This window comes from Canis lupus, chromosome 2 (assembly GCF_003254725.2).
Source record: "Canis lupus dingo isolate Sandy chromosome 2, ASM325472v2, whole genome shotgun sequence".
NCBI lineage: Eukaryota > Metazoa > Chordata > Mammalia > Carnivora > Canidae > Canis > Canis lupus.
The window spans coordinates 42046989-42067861 of NC_064244.1; the positions used below are offsets into that span (position 1 = coordinate 42046989).

The 20873-nt window shown below is 39.7% G+C and overlaps 1 protein-coding gene across 2 annotated transcripts in view; it reads right to left on the minus strand.

Annotated features, from left to right (window-relative positions):
* ANKRD55 (ankyrin repeat domain 55) overlaps window positions 1-20873 on the minus strand; it is a 568067-nt gene that overhangs the window by 94438 nt on the left and 452756 nt on the right. The window contains exon 1 of one of the 2 annotated variants that reach the window (XM_035713541.2): window positions 20710-20764. The exons of the other annotated variant lie outside the window; for it this stretch is intronic. The gene's annotated coding sequence lies outside the window, so the exon portion shown is untranslated. Of the gene's footprint in view, window positions 1-20709; window positions 20765-20873 lie in introns of those variants that run through there. 2 annotated transcript variants of the gene reach the window in all.

The following is a 20873-nucleotide window of genomic DNA, read 5'->3' on the forward strand; positions in this document are numbered from 1 at the left end:
TAATGGCAGGCTTGATCCCAGGACCCTGAGATCACGACCTGAACTGAAATCAAGCATCGCATGTTTAACCAACTGAGTCACCCAGGTGTTCCAGGTTACCTAACATTTTACCTTCATACATATCATGATGGGAAGTTGCTGAGTATATACCTGTCATTTCTAGCATTACCTGGAGGCTAATCTGGAGAAACAGCTTTATTCATTCACCCATCATATGATAAATATTTAATGAACACTAATTATGTGCCAGGCAATGGTGCTGGTGCCAGGGGCATGGTGGTGACCAAAATAGGCATGTGGTTCCCATTCGTAAAAAGCTTTCAGTTTAGGGATGATTTAGGAGGCTACCTTTCATGGCTTCCTGGCACCTCAGAGTCCATGGATGCTATTCTTAGTCACTAGAAGCCTGAAGAAATATCTCTGAATGACCACCTTCTGAAAAACACAGTAACCCTCCCCACAGCAGACAGAATGCTTTTCCTTCTATCCTTCTGTTGAATAATGCCGCTCTTCTGGCCTCTAGAAAGCATGTTTGCTACTGTTCTTTGGCCAGATGAAAAATGCTAAAGGATTTTTCACCTTAGTATTCCAGTTGGATATATTTAGCCTAGTACTCGATGATAAGCACTCATATTACCACGGATGTCCACAGATTAGAATAATCTTGGCCTTTATTTTAAAATCCCAAATAGATGTTTTTAATTTTTTTTCCTCTGAACTGCATTTGTTTCATTTAGATTTCCATCTCAACTGGAAACCGTGGGGATTTACCTTCAATTACATCTGGGTTGTGACCATTTCCTCAGCAACTTGATGGTTTGGGAAAATACAGAAAACAAAACATAACAGGAACCCAAACCATGATGCTTTGTAAATGTCTGTGCAGGGGATCCCTGGGTGGCGCAGCAGTTTGGCGCCTGCCTTTGGCTCAGGGCGCGATCCTGAAGACCCGGGATCGAATCCCACGTCGGGCTCCCGGTGCATGGAGCCTGCTTCTCCCTCTGCCTGTGTCTCTGCCTCTCTCTCTCTCTCTCTGTGACTATCATAAATAAATAAAAATTTATAAAAAATAAAAAAAATTTAAAAAATGAATGTCTGTGCAGATGGAGAATTTACTGAACATCTCAAAAATGTTTTTAAAAGTTCTAACTTTGGCCACATATCCTTCCCTTCTATTTTCAACTCATGAATGATTGGCCAAGTTCAAATGAAGTCCTGTGGTTTGAATTAAGTTAGCATGTCAAAGAGGTCTGGCTCCAGCAAGCTCACTCCTCCCCACCACTTCCTGACAAACTCTCAAGTGTTTAGAAGTTATTTTTCTTTGCATTAATTTTTCTGAGAGGAAATCCTTGTGAGGAATCTAGTTGAACTTGGCTCTCCAAAGTTTCTTGTAGAATTAGAAAAACAAAATTTGAGGTTACTAAGCTGGTTAATGGAAGAGAACCCTGTCGCTGTTTGCTCAGAATAGTTGCTAATGGGACAAGTCTCACTCTGTAGAGTCACTCTGTTTTGTGACCACAGACTTTACCCTTAACAACCACAAAGGGGATGGGATATGACAGAGTGTGTTATATCAGTGCCAGTCACTGCCAACTGCAAAAACAACATATAACATGACACATTCTTGGTACATGAAAGCCCCAATATCATCGTTGTAGGCTAAGGCAAAGCTTCTTGAATTTTAATGAGCATATATATCACCTGGGGATCATCTTATGGAGCAGATTCTGACTTAGTAGATCTGGGCAAAAAAAAAAAAAAAAAAAGAAAAAAAGAATCTAGATTTCTACCAAGTTCCCAGATGGTGCTGCTAGCTGGTCCATTCCTTACATGGCAAGGGGCCAGAACATATTTCAAAGACTAAGTAAAATATACACTTAGTGGACTTTTACACCAAGGTTCTCTACTGGACAGTAAAGACCTAGAAACAGTAACTAAGACCCAAGGGGCAGCAGAAAAATGCATTTGTAAAAGAAGCCAGCCAGAGGCAGGAATGGTTACCACCTTGAATATCTGTGGCTGTTTTTTTTTTTTAATTTTTATTTATTTATGATAGTCACAGAGAGAGAGAGAGAGAGAGAGAGAGAGAGAGAGAGAGAGGCAGAGACATAGGCAGAGGGAGAAGCAAGCTCCAAGCACTGGGAGCCCGACGTGGAATTCGATCCCGGGTCTCCAGGATCACGCCCTGGGCCAAAGGCAGGTGCTAAACCACTGCACCACCCAGGGATCCCTCTGTGGCTGTTTTTTAGGTTAAAGAGGTATACAGGCCTATAGCTAGATGTTATTAGGGTCATATAGGGTCATGTTATTAGGGCCTCAGATTCCTTCAGAGTTCTGTCCCCATTCTAGTTCTGTGCTCTTAGGCAAATTATATTTCTCCTAATATGTACACTGGAGATAATAGTGGTCCTCACCTTAAAAGGCTGTTGGATGAAATGGGGTAACCAAACACAGTGGTGTGCTGAAGTCAGCACATACTGGCTCTCTAGAGCTAACCATTAGGTACCAAGGAATTTTGTGAGGTGCTTTGGTACCTTGAAATTAGCAATGGTGGGAATATTTACACCATGGAAACTGGCACATGCTACTAGTAGAGGCTATTTTTTGTTTTTTTGAGAGCTGCTTTACCAACATATCACTTTGTGTAAATTACCTAGTGCCTAAAGAGCTTGATAAATATGAATACTATCTTAGCTACCTTATCTGAATTCTAGCACTTGTGGTTTGAAACACATCATTTAGCACTGGATATTTTATAACAGTTTCCTTTTCAGCAAACTCTATAATTGGGTTCTTCTAAGACTGGGTCTTTTGAAACTGGAGGCTTCAGAGGTATGACCATACTCTGCCATATGCCATGATTGGTCAATGCCTTGCTTTTTGACTTCTCCAAGGAAACTACTGAGCATAAGTTCAGAATTTTTGGAGTTCATTACTCCAACAGCTTTGATTCCTTTCACAGGAAAAATCAGAGTCCAAGCTGTATGGTGTCAGGATAGATCCCAAGAATATTAATGTTTCTTCAAAGTTCGTCCAACAATAAGTGAAAGTTAAAACAGGGAGAAACAGAGTGCTATAAAATAGGTCTGTGTCCCAGTCACAAGTTTTCACACATTTGTTAAGATAATCATAGCTGGTAGACTAACTGGGAAATGGAACCTGCCACAGTAAATAGAGAGGTAATGTCCCTCTGTGTATTTGTGCCAACAACATAGATCTGAACGTAAGAGGTCTTAAGAATCAGCCGAGTTATCTAATGTGAATGCCCTCAGCTATCCTCTCTTATTCCTCCAAATTTCTCTATTCCTCCCTCTAGCCTCTTGTCAATTCCTTCTGCTATAAAGAAAGAAGTGTCTTTTCTCTGTGAGAATGTGAGGCCACCCTTAGTGTATCTCATCCTATGTAAAAACTTTCCCTAGAGAGCAGATGTGCACAACCATTAAGAGCTTGACTGGAGCCTGACTAGCTGGGTTCAAGTCTTGCAACATGATGCTGTTTAAGCTATGCCTTATTTTCCTCATCTACAAAGTCAGAATCATAATAGTTACTTCCCATAAGGTTTCTGAGTGAATTAAAATAATTTAAATATGCAATTCTTATAATGTATATAAGCAATATACATTATAAATATATATAAGCAATTCTTATATACATTTACTATTATTTCCACCCATTATTCCATCCCTTTTACAACTTCATCCTTTTCCCTCAAGATCCTTTTCCTTAGTCTTACATGTAGGCTCACATCTTTCCATCCTTACAAAACAAACTGCAACAATATGAAACAGAACTGTGATGTTTCTTCCAACAGGTTTACTTTTTCTTTCCCACTGTACCTTGCGGGGGGGGGGCGGGGAATAAAGCCTTTTTCCTTCCTGACCACCCAATCTTTCCTTGGTCTGTTTAAATTTCAGTTCCATAGCTGCTCAGCATAGGCCCTAATGTGCAGGTACTCTGTTGACTGGATACGGGTTCTGATGGAACTGTAAAGATTCGCTTTACCTAGGGCTGCACCTATGACTGGTGGAGATGATCGGTAATGCCTGCTATGAAAAACAGGCTTAAATAATATTTTCCACACATCTCTAGGCTTCTACCACTTAAGTATCCAGGATTATTTTGGGGGTAGAGGCAGGCTCTTGGCAGTTTAGCCTAGGCAATGTGGTATGGTGGAAAGAAGGATGAACTTTGTTATCACAAGACCTGGGCTCAAGTTCTCATTCTGTTCTACACATTGTAAATCATTATAGCTGCTGCAGTGAATTATTTCCAGCGAATCACTCAGGACTCTTGCCTTCCTATTTTTATGCTAATGTATCAGTTATCCAGGTTGGGTCTGACTCTGACAGAGCCTGAACGGAGGCTGTGTGTCTGAGCCTATAAGTCAGGCTTCTATGCGCAAGAGTGAATAAACCCAGGGGCTTTGAAAGGATTTTCTCTCTGAAGGAAGATTAAGGCAGGAAGATGAAATTGGTCACAGGACCCAGATCTGACCCTTTAAATAAAGAAATGGGGCTCAGATGAAATCCTCTCCTGCTTGAAGCCAGTCTGGTCTTTCTCTGGTATATCATTTCTAATGTACCTTCTCTCTTTCTAGCTCTGCCTCTAATCTCTTTTTTTCCTCTCAGGAGAATCTTAACCCTAGAATTCCTCCTGTCACATGTCTTGAAAAAAATTCTGAATGTTCAGAGAATCAGAAAATACAGTAGAGCAAAAAGTTATCTTAACCATCCTCATTTTACAAACAGACTCAGAGAATTGATAACTAAACCAATAATCATCGAGAAAATAATTTTCTTGCATTTGTAGGAAGAAAAATAAGGAAGTTTGGGTTATTGCTCAGCCAGTTGAGGCGACACTCCCATTGCATGAATACAGCATCAACAATTTAATGACATCAAGGATTTGGGGGTTTCCTTTACACATAGTCCAAAAGGATGTTTTCACATGAGCTTGTGCCAGATAACAGTTTTGAAATGCTGAGCTGATATCCAGCAATCCTTTTTTTGATTTCACAACATTTTTGTAAGACACATCTGTTTTCTTCTCCACTGAAAGTGGCATTGGAGCAAATAGATTTATATTAAGCTTATAAAGCAGAAAATTAAAACTTTAGCCAAACCATCATGTATTTTATTTGGTCTAAATTATGCTAAGTAACTAGTTTGATAGGCTTTGAGTCCCTAAAGTAACCATCTTTTTGGTATTGTATAGATCTAGGCTGCATGTTTCTGCTTGAAACAATGCCCGAGTCCTTCTTTGGCCTTATTTGTCCTATTTGTCAGTGAGAGACGTGCTGTTGAAGTTATACAGGCAGCAATATATCAGCCTTTAGGCAACTTTTGCTTAGTGGAACATTTCATCTGCTTGCAATATTGAAGCTTCCAGAGCTTATATTCTGACATTTCCCCTTCCTTCCCTCAGGGAAAGAAATTCTATTGAAATCCAAATAGAGAAATAGGAGGAAAAAAAGATCTTAATTTGCAGCATGGGATTTTAGGCACGATCAGGTTTAAGGAAGCAAAACAATAATTTTTAAGAGCTAAATCTGAATTAATCTCTGAATCTCCAATCAGACAACAGGCTTAACCTTTCTTTCATCCAGTTAAGCAAACAAACTGAAATTCTACGGGCATAGGAATACAATTGTCATTTGATTATATACTCTCTTTGTTATAACTTAAGATACAAAGAACATATAGGGAGAGACTCTAGCTTTCTGCTTGATAGACTGAGATGTGAGAAAAGTGATTTTCATTATCAGGCAACTAATAATTGATGGGAATAAGAGGTGGCTATGATGATCTCTGAATCCTTCTCTGGCAATGATGGGCTCCACAAGAGGAAATCAGCCTGTTTAAGTGCTATTCATGTAATTTTCTGTTTGCATGGAAACATACTTCTGGGTGTTAAATGCTATGCTTACTATGCACAAATAGAGATCCAAATCAGAATTCTTAAGTTTTTTGAGTTAAAAACCAAACAGCTGAATTAGAATGATGTACTAGAAAAAATCATTCATTGACTACTGATCAAGAAGTATGTATTGGATACTCACTGAGTGCCTGGCCTGATGTTTGGTGCCATTACTATCTCAACATACTTCATCAATGAGCTGCCTATTCTCAGACCTACTATACCCCTAAACTCCTAACAATCAAAATAAATAAATAAATAAATAAATAAATAAATAAATAAATAAATAAATAAACTCCTAACAATCAGAAAGAAGTATTTTTAAGTCCACTTTTCTCGGCATGGATAGGTATAAACTAAGTATACATTTTGTCCCTTCTGCTGGCTCAGGAGTCTCACATATGACCCCTTTAGACCACTTTCCAGAGCAAGTCCTGTGTGTTCAAAACCTCTCTTGCCCCTTGGTTGGTTATACTTACTGTTCAAGGCCAGCCTCTGTGAGTCAGGTGCCAGGATTATCTAGTCTAAGACCCAGCTCTATGGTTACAATATATTCACCCTCCCAAATAAACAGATTCTTTCAGATAGCCTGACACCAGGAAGACATCCAGTCAAACATCCTGATTTTACAAAAGAGAAAACCAAGGCCACAGAGCTGTGTTGACCCAGGCCAGCACTTTCTCCACTGCTCCATGCTGCCTCTTGCTTTGTGAAATCAACATTGATTTACTATCACAGGTGGCTTCTGGGGATGATCTCCTAGCCAAGGACTTGCAACTTGAATGGGCAATGTGAGGGACAAGGATAATTTATCATACTTTTCAACACAAAGATAGGTCACTACTAGGTCTGGGTCAGCCCTGATTATCTCATTGGGCCCCTAAGTCTGAATTTGCCTTGAAGGGGCTAAACTGACCCTTTGACTCTCCCACCACCTTTTCAATTCCCTTTAACTCCCATGATCCCTAGTTGCTATCTGGCCACAGTGTTTCACTCAAAACTTTCATGGATAATAATATGTTCACAATTAACAGATAATCTGCATTAACAGTTCATTATGGGGCAGATGCTATGGCAAGCTCTTTATGTGTATTTTCTTCTTTTAATTCTCACAGGAGCCCAATGAGGTAGGTAGTATTGATAGCTTCACTTGCAGATGAGAAAATTCAGGTTCGGAGAGGTTAAGTCACTTGCCCAAAGTCGAAGAGCTAGATTTTGAATAGAGGTAGTCTAACTTCAGGCCTAAGCACTGACTTATACTATTAATAAACCAACTCAATACTTTGAACATTGACTATATGCAAACCATTCAGCAAGGGTCTATGAAGGATGAGGCTTCTAGCCTAGATGAGGTGGTCTGGACATATGAAAACATGTTTAGCAACATATTATGTGATAATACATAGTAAGTAATAAGCCAATAATAAGCTAGGTAGGATGGGAGCTTAATCTTTGTTTTCAGTGTGTGTGTGCCAGGGACCTCTTTGGCAGTCTGGTAAAACCTATGGACTCCTTATCAGGAGAAATGCATAAAATAAAAAAGGACAGATTGCAAAAGACACTAGTTACGTAACAACATAGCACAGAAAGTATTAAAATGTTGTCATGTAATGGTATATAAGCTTCTATACTAATACATCATAAACATCATCATTTTGAGAACCAGTGACATGGAGGGGCCAGAGCTAGAGGAAACCAAGTGGATGTGGGTCCAAACTGCTTTTCATATCTCTAACAGCTCACCTAACCCTATGCTTCATTCCCAGAGATTGTAAACTGTATTTTCATTTTGCTATGCATGTCCACGTGTTTTTCTCACCAGTCTATAACAGATTTTCTCACAGCTCACTAAGTAGACACATTCTTGCCCTGTTATCACATCTATTGATGCTAAAGTCCCACAACTCAGAGAGGGATTTTAAAAGATGGTGTAGCTAGGTTTCTCCAATGTTTTCTTCATCAAAAAGCAATTTTAAAACCACAGTTTTAAGTATCAAGAAATGAACTTGGAAAGATTTCAGTAATTGCAAACAGTCACATTTAATTCCAAGAGTGAGGTTTCTGTTACAGGTTTTCACTTTTTGTACTAGGCTGGCAAAAGTTTATGTAATTACAATGGGGAATTAAAATTCATTTCACTGCAACATGAAAACCTTTTAGAGAAACCTCACTCTTTGAATTAAACTAGGCTGTTTATAACTGTTAACGCTTATTCTAATTCACTTTCTGGTATTTAGAGCGATGGTTTTGCAATTGTTTTTTCAAGGAGAAATACTGGTGTTTCTGGACTATGAGCAACATATGGTATCAAGATGTGGTTTTAATTTGCATTTCCCTTGTGAGTCATGATGCGGAGCACCTTTTCATTTGCTATTTGACCATTTTGATACCCTCTTTTGCATAGTGCCTGGTCAGGATTCTTGTCCAGTTTTTAAAACTGTGCTATTGTTTTCTTATGGATTTATAGAATGTTTAAAAAGATATTTATTTTTTAAGGTTTTATTTATTTATTTGAGATAGAGAGAATGAGAAAGAGAGAGCACAAGCAGGGAGAGCTGCAGCAGGAGAGGGAGAAGCAGGCTCTCCACTTGAGCAGGGAGCCCGATGCAGGGCTTGATTCCAGGACCCTGGGATCATAAACTGAGCCGAAGGCAGACGCTTAACTGACTAAACCACCCAGGCACCCCTAACAAGATGTTCTTGATATAAATCCTTTGTTAGATGTATGTGAGTGAGTGTGTGTGTGTGTGTGTGTGTACACGCCAATCTAAGGTTTCATTTTCCATTTTCTTAACAGCATCATTTATTGAATGGGATTTCTTAATTTAATTAAATAAAATTTATCAGCATTGCCTATGTCCTATTTAAGCTGTGGCCTCCCCTGAGGTCCTGAAACTATTTTTTATGTTTTCTTTTATAAGTTTTGTTGTTCTACATTTTCACCTTTAGGATGAACCATCTTGTATTAATTTTTGTGTATGGTTTGAAATAAGGGCCAAGCTTCTTTTTTTTTTCCACTTGAGCCAGCACTGTTTATTGAAAAGACCATCCATCTTTCTTCCACTGAATTGCTGTGGTGGTGTCATGAATGAAATGACTAATCATATGGGTGTGGATCTATTAAACTCTATTCTATTCCACTGTCTACTGTCTATTCTTATATTAATACCACACTTTTAATCACTCTAACTCTAACTTTGATATCTGGTTTTGTTTTTCTCCTTCAAGATTGCCTCAGTTCTTCTAGATCCTTTGTATTTCCAAATACAGATTACAAGTAGCTTGTCAATGTTCACCAATTTAAAAAAGCTGCTAAGGTGTTTACTGGGATTGCACTGACTCCAGAGATGAATATGAGAGAGAATATCTTAACAATGTTACATCCTTGAGTCATATGTTAATGTTATATTCCTTCATCGATTTAGGTTTTCTTTTACTTATCTTTTTTTCTTTTACTTTTCTCAGTACTTTTTTTTGTAGTTTTAAGTGTAGAAGTATTGTATATCGTTCATTAGAGCTATACTATAATTGATGTTTTTGGTGCTTTAAAAATTTTATTGTCTAATTGTTTGCTTCTATTTATTTATTTATATATTTTAAAAAGATTTTATTTATTTATTCATGAGAGACACACAGAGAGAGGTAGAGACATAGGCAGAGGGAGAAGCAGGCTCCCTGTGAAAAGCCTATGTGGAACTCAATCCCAGACCCTGGGATCATGCCCTCAGTCAACGGCAGACACTCAAGCACTGAGCCACTAGGCATGCCTGTTTGCTTCTTTTTATTATTTATTTATTTATTTATTTATTTTATGATAGACATAGTGAGAGAGATTGAGGCAGAGACACAGGAGGAGGGAGAAGCAGGCTCCATGCCAGGAGCCTGAGGCGGGATTCGATCCCGGGATTCCAGGATAGTGCCCTGGGCCAAAGGCAGGTGCCAAACCGCTGAGCCACCCAGGGATCCCCCCTTTGCTTCTTTTTAAAAATAGATTTATTTCTCTGTTGAAATTCTCCAATTTCTCTTCTGGCTGCCATTTCCTACATTTTCTTGAACATATTAATAATCATGATTATTTTAAATTACCTGTGGGCTAATGTGAATATCTGAATCACCTATAATTCTTTTCCTATTATCTATATTTTTTACTTGGTTTCGGTAGTTTGATCCCTTTTATTTCTTATATTTTCACGAGCATAATAATTTTTGGTTAAATGTCAGATGTCATCAATGAAAAATCATAAAGACTTGAGATGATTATCAAGTTATCCTCCTCCAAAGTTAAGTTTTCTTCTGGCAGTAGATAGTTAAGATCTTGAGAAAACTTGATTTTATGCTTTTTGGGGCTAGTAGACTAGATTTCAGGGTTTTTTTTCCCTACTTATGGATTGGTCCTTATTCCTATAAGTATGGCTCTTATTCTTAGGACATGACTTTTCTAGGGTATTAGTTCAAAGCCTGGGATTTGTACCAAGCTATCTCCACCTTCGTAGGCTTTAATTATGACTTTTGGCTCCCTAGTTGTACTGAAATCTCTGATCAGCTCTTTAGGTCACCAGCTTAAGGTAATGTGTATGCAGAATTTCAGTGTCCTTCTCTACTGACCTCCTTCCTCCAGACTTTGCTCCCTAAGTAACAAAATCCAAGCTACTTCAGACTCTGACATCTGCCTCTTCAGTCCAATGAGACAACGGTTGTATGCCCTTGTTCTGCAATTTGTAAATGTCTTTAGAAAAATACCTGGGAGGAATGTGGACCTCACATCATGGGCTTTCCTTCAAGTCTGGTCTGTATTTGTTGTATCCCGTGCCTTCAGACAATTGCTTTAAATATTTTGTGCAATATTTAAGTTGATTTTGAAGACCCTATTAGTATGATGCCAGCTATTTTTGCAGGAAAACAAAACAAAACTTGTGCTAATTCCCTTTCTCAGATGGTACCAACTCATCTAAGATTGGAGGTCGGGGTGGGATGTAGGGAGAAATAAGAAAGATCAATTGTTATTCATTCAGGATGAACTGTGCTGGAAAATGGAGATTAGATAATGCATAAATAGCTTCCTAACCTTTGAAAACATGTCGTAAATTATATTTAAAGGATTAACCCTGATGACTTTAATGAATCAAAACTCATGCTTCTTCATACTCGTTTTCAAAGGAAAAAATGATGAGGCCATATATGGCTCCAGAACTTTCCTCTGAAAATTGTTTTTAGAAATAAGTTGTCATGTTTTTATTTCTTAGTTGGGCATATCCACAGTGTTCAGTGTTGGTCAAAAGTAAAAGCATTTATAACCATAATTGTCTTAGAATTTTTGTGATAAAAGTAATTCACAACAGTCAACTCGTAAGAATTCATGGCAAGATGATTTTATAAGCAATGCAGGGAGGAAGAATCAGAGGGAAAAAAAGCAGATAAGAAATTCTTTTTAAAAAATTATTTTAAAGACTTTATTTCTTTATTTGAGAGAGAGAGAGAGAGCATGAGCAAATGAGAGCGTGAGCAGTGGAGAAGGGCAGAGGGAGAGAGCCCGATGAGGGCTCTGTGGAGCTTGATCCCAGGACCCCAAGATCATGACCTGAGCTGAAGGCAGACACTTAACCAACTGAGCCACCCCCAGGTATCCCAAGAGTAGATAGAAAATTCTTAAGGAGGTGGGCTTCTCAGATCTGGAAGAGCACTGGTATAAGGAATAGGCATGGCTATAAGAGTTATCTCAGGAATGATCCAATTCAGTTTTCTGTGTCTCCTCCTCTTCTAGTCAGTGACTCTTCAGAGGTATCAGGGTCCTGATGTCACCCAGGGTTCCCACTCCTGTGTCCCCAGGCCTGTCCAGAGGACCTGAACTGGGGATGAGGATGGGGTAGGAGGTGGGGAAATTAAGAGGTAGATCTGCTATTTGCTGGATGTGTGAAGTTCACCAAGTTATTTAATCAAACTGTTAAGAAGCTTTTTACTGCAAACAATAGGAATCTAAGCCTCAAGGGCTTAGAAAGAAGAGTAACTCGCTATCTCATATATTAAGAAGTCTGGGATAGAACTCCTTTAGGATTGGTTGATTTAATAGCTTGAAAATGTCAGGAAGAACCCAGGTTCTGTCCATCTTTCTACTCAGCCATCTTATGTATTGGTATTGCCTTTAGCTATTTGGTTTCCTGAGTTACATCCAGGCACAATAACTGAAGGAAAAAAATGGTAAATTTCCTTCCTGTGAATCTCTTTTTATTAGCTAGTGATCTTTTCCCAGGATCCCCGCCCCCCCCCCCCGGCAGACATCATTTCATGATTTATTGAACATAACTAGGTCTCTTGTTCCTGCCTAAGCTAATCTCCAGAAGAAGAATGTGATTCCTGTGACTGGCCTCCAGAATCTGTACACAAGCCAAAGCCACCTGGGGAGAGATGGGCATTTGAATAAAAGTGAACTCTACCCACAAGGAAGGAGGGTATTAGGTAGATAACCACTGGTGTCCACTATACTTGAATTTGCTGAGCCTTATTTACTTTATCTGCAACATGAAGAGATAATAGTATTTGGCTTTTAGGACTGTTATAAAGATTAAATGTAAGAACCCGGGCAGCCCGAGTGGCTCAGCGGTTTAGCAACGCCTTCGGCCCAGGGCGTGATCCTGGAGTCCCGGGATCAAGTCCCGTGTCGGGCTCTCTGCATGGAGCCTGCTTCTCCCTCTGCCTGCCTTCTCCCTCTGTCTCTGCCTCTCTCTCTCTCTCTCTCTCATGAATAAATGAATAAAATAATAAATAAAATAATAAGAAAGTAAGTAAGTAAGTAAATATAAGAACCCATGGGTTATTGCTCCAAAAATTCCCACTAGACTTGTGGGGATATAGTATATATATCCTATATAACTTCTGAAACCATGCCCCATAGAGTTTTAAGGAGGTCGAGACTAACAAAATTTAAGGCTTGTTTTTCTGAGATTTGTTTCTTCTTAATCAGCTACTGTTTCTTTTCAGATCCCACTAACAAATCCACTAGCTGTCTCCACAGAGGCCTGGTCTGCCACAAATGAAGGTCACTGATACAGTTCTAGCCTATGAACAAGCTAGGCTCTGCATTCCTTCCCAGAAATAAGGAGCCCTAGGTCCCATCCAGTTTATACTAACTTGTGGAGGCATGTACACAGCCCTCTCCTTGTCTTACAGATCACCTCCTGATGTCAGGAGCCAAATTTTGCCTCATTTTAATGTTAAATCTCTACCTCAAAGTGAACATGGGAGGTATGTTTTCTTTCCTCATGAATAGTATTAAATTTCCCTCACCCTTTTCTTTAATATGTATATAATCCCAACCCTTATGATTGTAAAACTTGTTCTAGTCTCAGTCAGGGGAGGATTTGAGGCTTGCCCTTCCATCTTCTCATATGGCTTGTTTCTCGAGATAACCCTTGCCTTGCTGCATACTTGATGTCTCAGCGATTAGCTTTGCTGCATGTCAGGCATATTAACTTAGGTTTGGTTACAATTCTGCTCTATCCGTAATATTTCCTAGCTACCATTAATTTTTGTCTTGGTGTCAGATGCTACACTAGGTGCTTTATATATATTTTTTCTAATCCAACCACCAAATATGTATTCATGCATTCTCTTTATTCATTCATTCAACACATATGTGATTGCCAAGAATCTCATCTTACAGACAATGCAACCGGTTTAGAGAAGCTGACTAGTATCTTTAAAAATGACACAGCAAGTGGCCAAGTTAGATACGTGTTAGGTCTGTCTGACTCCACAGTTTGAAAAACCTCTATGACTTCCTTTCCCATAAGCCTCCTCAGAGTCTCATGTCACCAAGCTTAACCTATTAACGAGGGGTGGCTGGGATCAACTATGGCGTGTCAACTCACACTCTAATGTCTAAAGAAGAGAACAATCTTGTTAAGACTGCCCACTCCAGCTGCTTCCCTGGAACTTCAGGTTAGTTCTGCTTGGCTCCAGCAGGTGGCGGGGTGGTATCAGCACTTGCCTCCTCCACTTGGAAGAGACTGAAGCGGTGAGAAAGACTTTCTTGGCGAACTGTACAAATCAGACTCATCACTTTTTGATCCTACTCTGTAGGAAGGGCAGCTGGCCTTTTTCAGCTATTTCCAGGCATGAAGTGAGAGATGAAATAAACTGCATGTGAATTAACCTTTTTACTTTTAAAAAGTGCTCTCATTTTTATATACACATTCTTGCCAATTATGAATGTTGAGATGCTTAGAACAGACTTTCTCACTATCATTATCAATTGTATTGCTTTATTTACTTAAATGCTGTGAGGTCCCTAACGTGGTGGATAGAGTGACTTATCTCTGGACAACCAACATGAGGCACACGGTGTCCTGTGACTACTCAGTCAATATTTGCAGTGTGTGTTTGTGAATGTCCTGGAGTGGGGTGATCTGGGTTTGAGCTTTGTCTTGGTTATTTCCTATTTGGGAGATTCTCAATCATGTGCTCTCTGAGCCTCATTTCCCCCATCAGTAACATGGTGGTGATGATGATGAGGAGGAGGAGAACGACGATGAGATGATGATGATGATGATGATGATAATTCCTAAGCTCATTTGTTTGACAGTGACAGGTATATGAAAAAGACCTAATAAAGTACCTGTCAGAAATACTTTAGTTTTTTTAGGTGAATGTGCCAAGGTTGTAAAATATACTAGTGGTTGATACTTCCTGATAGGGTTAGAATATAAAGTGCCTGGGCCAGAATTTAGCCAGGTCCCACTGGGGACATCTCATCTCTGGTTGTCATTTCCTGCCCACAGCTCAAGAACTTACCTTCATAACCTCACATGGAGAATCACTGAAGTTATCTACTTATTGTCTGTCTTGGCTCCAATTCTACCTTTTTCAACCCGTTTCTAAAAGTGTTATTCAAAGAAGTCCTTCCATTACCTGCCTTCAATCTGTTTTTCCCAAGGGACCATTTGCCACTCATGTACCTGCACAAAGCATCTATAGCAGGTGGCAGGTTTACTCCTGGAAACCCGACCTGCCTTGAGCATCTTCAGTTCTCTGCCTGTGTATACTCTCACTCCCTCTCCTTCTCCACGATGTCCTCCCGAACCACACTCGTCACTCTTGCTGACTCTTCCTCCAAAAAGCCTCCTCTCGCCCATATTGATCTCCTACCTTAGAACTCCCATTGCTCTCATGAGGCAGTATAGATCGCTGGATAGCTAAAGGCATGGTATTGGGTGTCAGACAGGCTGGAATCAAATCTTGGCAAGTTACTTAAACTTTGTGTGCCTCAGTTACTTTATCCTTAAAATGAAAATAATAATAATACCTACCTCATAAAGATGTTTTGAGGATTTAATTAGAAAACATATAAAGCATTTAGCAAAATGACTGGAAGAGTAAGCACTCAATATACAGTGGTTAGTATTACTACCATCATTATCATTAGATTATTTGATACTTCGTTGTTGGTTTTTGCCTCTTCCAAGTAGCCTGTTGTGTTCAAGGACCATATTTTGTGTTTATTTATAGCCCTTGCCATTGCCTTGTGCACTCCCTGAACATGGTATGTATATTACAGCTTTTTATTCCTCAGTCTTACCCAGTATTAAGAACCAAAACTGACCCACAAGTTAATTTTTAGCAAAGCTATATAAGACACTGGTGGAAGACGCCACTGCAACATGCCAGGAAACTTTATAGTTTTCTGATCATTGGATGCTGGCCATTCAAAACTCACAGAGTAGTTTGTATGACTATAATACACATTTTGTTAAGTTGAAGAGAATACTTTTATACAATTTGGGGATTATCTACAGGATAGGAAGAAACAGAACAGCGAAAAATGTGACAGGTGACCAAATAACATCCATATAAAGTTTATCAACCACCATGAGCTTGAGTTGGTCCCTGATCTCCTGAATATCTCTGCTCCCCACACCCCAGCCCTGAATTTTGTGATGATGATGATGATAAATAATGGCCCAGGTCCAGTGTTCTGCTGTTTTCTCTTTTCATTTTTACGATTCTCAAAAGAAGCACTAACCTGCTTTCTCTCACCTTGCCAGGGGTGGATACGGTTGCAAAGCTCTTCTCGGCCCCAAATCAAGAGTACTTTACCCATGGTTCCAGGAGATGCGGCTCTATTTCTCAAGCCTTTTGTTGTATGCTGGGAAACCCTCTGGTGAAATGTCAATTCTCTGGAGAGGTAGGGGATCTTTCACCACTTCAGAGTAGCCTAATCTCACACACTTACCCTGGGGCCCTCTGCTGGTCAGCCATGAGAAATAAGACAGAAAGCAGTTCTTAGGATAAGAAGTCATTAATTTTGTCTTTGAGAGTAATACACACAGAGACCAGAATATTGCTGTTCAGCAGGAATAGTCACATTTGGATTATGATATAAAACAGCGAGAGAAGACTAAGCTAGAAAGAGCAGTAAAAACCTCCTTCTAGAAAGAGGATTAACAACCAGATTCAGGTGTCAATTCAAAAATCAAAATTAATTTAATACAGAGTAATAAAAAATATCCTATTGGGGATACATGTAATGTACGATTGTTTTGTTTTTAGTACAGAGTCAGCAATCAGTAGAGTTTGCTAAATTGGTTTGAGTAAATCTACTGGAAAGTATGCTCCTTACCCACCAACACTCTGCCTTTCCCTGGGCTTGCTTTAACGCATGCATTAGATTACCAAGGTATCACAGTGACAGATGCCATAGAAATACCAAAATGAATAGATGGAATCAGACACTCAAATGTGCTTAGTAGGTGAGGCACCCTGATTACAGACTGGGCTCTGTGGCCCTCTGACCCCAGCTTTTGTTAACCACCCTTGCCCTGGCTCTCTACAGAGATTTAGCGAGTGTTTTGTGTCTGTGGCCAGTGCTTTCGCTCTCCCACAGGGAGCACAAGAGAGCAATGGGCTCAGGACTGACCCAGCCAAAGGGCTTCTCACAAAGAAGCAATACCTGGTGTCTGTCACCCAAAGGACCAAAACAAGAAAACCCAAAACCAAATGTAACAACCTCAAACCTTCTCTTGGCTCATTTTATGATCATGTGGAATGAAATCTATATACAATATAATGATAGCAGACATTACATACCACTCCAGAGGAGATACAGATGAAGAGTTTTAAAAATTTAAAGAAAACCGATGAGAAAAAGATAGCACCATGTAAGAAATACTGACAATAGAGCCAAAAATAAATCAGTTTGGCAACATGAGGAGAACTCATGCTACTGCTCCTTCATCTGCATGTGTAGTTAGGGAACCAGCAGTATTCTCAAGAGACCTGGCCATCCCCCAAGATGCAACACTTGCCAGCAGCCAGTGGGGGTCAGAGGTGCTCTATGTCTGAGACAGAGTCCAGGCTGAGTCTACAGTGTGGCACCTTTAACCTCAAGACCTACAAATCCTGCTAACAGGAACCTGGCTGGAACTCCCTCTGAGTTCACACTTGTCTTCAGGAGGAACAGAACCATGAAAACATAGGAGGCAGCTGATTTCAGATGCTTCACCATACAGATTAATTTTGACCTCAAAGCAATTTGCTTATTTTGGTTTTTTTTGCATTTGTTCTCTTCCGACCCTGCTTCTTCCAGCAACAACCCTTCTGCTGGACACGGACAAAGGGCGGTCATCTCTCAGAGTCAAGCATGTAAACACACTGAAGCATTGCCTCTAGTCTACATCCCTAACCCGTATCTTTTCAGAGCACAGAACTTTCCTTCTAAGAACTTTTCCTTCCACAGCAGTTTGAAGACTGCTTAAGTGGATGGGTAGATCTAACTGGTTTATAGGCTACACAGACACCAGACTGGAGGTGCTTACTCATGAGAGCCAACTGTGTACATCTCTTCCTACCACTTACTTAATGATGTCATGTTGGTAGCTTCATAGTGGCCATGGTGAGAGTATTTATACCACAGAAAAGAGCAAATACTGCAAATCAGGGCTTTTTCTCCTGGAAAGCTGACTTTGTTAAACATATAAGCACATCAATGATTCCAGGGCAGGTTTAAGAGTAAATCATTTAGCACTATCTAATCTATCATGCTCAGACCAGAATGCATGTAGTAAAGAGAAAAAGGAACAATATCTGATTAGCTAGACGATCTTCCAGTATGAGCCATTCCTGAAACTATGGTCAACAATTCTAATGAAGATATCTTTCCTATCAAGGGCTAGCAAGAAATTAAATAACATATTCCTAAATAGTTTTTAACATTGAATTGCAATGCCAAGAGGTGCACCCATGACCACATGTATGCTTTTTCCCTTTCTAACTTTGGTCCTTGGGGAAAATGTGAGCCTCGTTAGAAAGTCGATAATATCCAACTTTGTTTCTACAAACTGAAAATCTGGAAGAAAACTGTCTCTCTTTTGTGGCACACCAGGAGCCACTGAACCATGGGTCGTATTATACATTCACTGTACAAATCACAGATTTATTTAAAAAAATTTTTTAAAGATTTTATTTATTTATTCATGAGAGACACAGGCAGAGGGAGAAGCAGGCTCCATGCAGGGAGTCCGATGTGGAATTTGATCTGGAACCCCAGGATCACGCCCTGAGCCGAAGGCAGATGCTCATCCGCGGAGCCACCCAGGCATTCCACAACTCACAGATTTAAACCCACAAAGTAGGGACACCTGAGTGACTCAGTGGTTGGGTGCCTGCCTTCAGCCAGGGTGTGATCCCGGGATCAAGGATCGAGTCCCGCATCAGGCTCCCTGCATGGAGTCTGCTTCTCCCTCTGCCTGTGTCTCTGCCTCTCTCTCTCTCTGTGTCTGTCATGAATAAATAAATAAAATCTTAAAAAAAAAACCCACAAAGTAGTCAGCTTTTCTTAGAGAAAACACTTTTCAGAGCCACAAGGCTTTCACCTTAACCCATCAATCAAAATTACCTGAAGAAACAAACATATTCAGACTCTGTAGTACCATAATTTTTGTAGCATTTTCTACAAAGGAAATGTGTTCAGGCTATTAGTGCACAGCCTATATTATTATCATTGTAATCGAATGTTTAAATGAGAGTAGTGGTCTGCTAGAACTCTGGCAACCCAAAGAGGATGCCCAAACAGGGGTAGCAGCTCATTGGGTTTGGGAGACAGATTAAAAACAGAGGATAAAGAGGATTTTAGAAAATAAGTCAATATAATAAGGTGATGAGAACTAGGTTTCTCACTAGAGAAGGGGGTAATAAATTAAGGGAGAGAGCTGGAATGAACTATGTGGCTTAGAATTACAATTGGAAGTTCTGTATAAGTAGAGTTCTCAATATGCAGAATTAGATACAGGAACAATACTGATCTACATTTCTGTGTATGCATGCAAACACATCTGTATCTCCATATGTATGCATATGCATACACATGTACATCACACATAAATACATTTATTTCCTAGCTCTATCCCTGAGAGAGCTTGGGAGTAATGAAACCCCAATAATGAAGAGTCTACCTAGAGCCCAGACCTTGGTTTCTCAACATCAGCCTCCATTAAAAGGGAACAGTATTGATTTCAGGGCTGAAACAGGAAAAAAATAAGACATGTTTAGAACATCTCATAATTCCAGAATAAGCAAGTAATCAAAGAGTGATGGAGACATATCCAAAGGACACAGAAGATTGCTCAAAGTGGTGCCAAGTGGTCCATTTTGGAATGATTTAATATGAATGAAATCATAGCATCAGATTAAATATCACTGACTGAAATGGGCATCCATTAGATTTTCCTGATATTAATAAGTAAATGAGTATGTAAGGGAAAAATAATAATCTTCCCTATAGTATAATGCCAGCTAACAAATGTTCAAGAACTTATGGAATTAGAAAAGCATAGCTTGAGATCCATAGTGATCATTATTTTAGGCAAAAAGTATCAATAGATTCTAAAACTAGTGGATAAAAGTTGGAGTATTTACATGACCTCAAAATAACTGCCCATAAAACCTTTATTAATTTCAAAAGAGAAAAAGAGTAACTGTACAATAGAGAGCCCTGGTAGATATGATGCTATTTCAAGAGCTCAAAGTCTACATCACCAGTAATGGGATAAAACCAACATCATATGTTATGTTATGGGATGCCATGAAAACACTACATCTGTGGTATTCCTGTCCAGAATGCATAAATTTCACTTTAATTTAATCATGAGGAAGTATAAAACAAGAGCCATTTCTTGAAATAAATCTCCTTAAGAGGGTGCACATGTACACACACACACGCGCGCGCGCGCACACACACACACTATTAGTTCTGTTTCTCTGGAAAATCCTTCCTGATAACAGTAACAAGTTTGGATTCAGAAGCTTTTGATCATTCAGTTTGCTTATTTTAAGTTTCTGCTCAAATGTCACATTCTCATAGAGGTCTATCACTGTATTGAAAATGAAAATTAATTATCTCTGCATTCCATATTCTTTTTTTTTCATTCCATATTCTTGACCCCACTGTACTTTCTTCCATAGCAATGTCACTTTCCACACACTGTGCTACTATTTATTGTGTTTATTTCCTATCTCCCTTTTCTAGTATATAAGCAGGTGTAGGACAAGTTCCTTGGGAAAAACCTCTGGAGATTTGTGTGCAGGATGCTTATGGGGGTGGGTGGTGCTCCCAGGAAGAGCAGCCATAATGGACTGAGGAAACAGGGCTGGGTAGAGAATATAGTTCTCAGCAGATCCCCAGGGGAGCTCTGAAGCTGGGGTAGGGCTTCTGGCTATCCTGAACTGAAACAAAAGGGGCTGGGCCTTTGCACCCCCATAGCAATCAGTCATTGGAAGCAGGGTGCATCAGCGAAGGGGAATTACCTTGGGTAACACAGTTCCCTTTGGCCAAGGGCAATTCCTAGGAGGAGTCAGTCATGGATCAGCAGCTGGAAACACTCCTGGAACCTAGGAAATGAGCAGTGTGATCCTGAATGGGGAATCTGGGCAGTGCACCCTAACAGTAGCTACTACAGCAGGATCTTTGT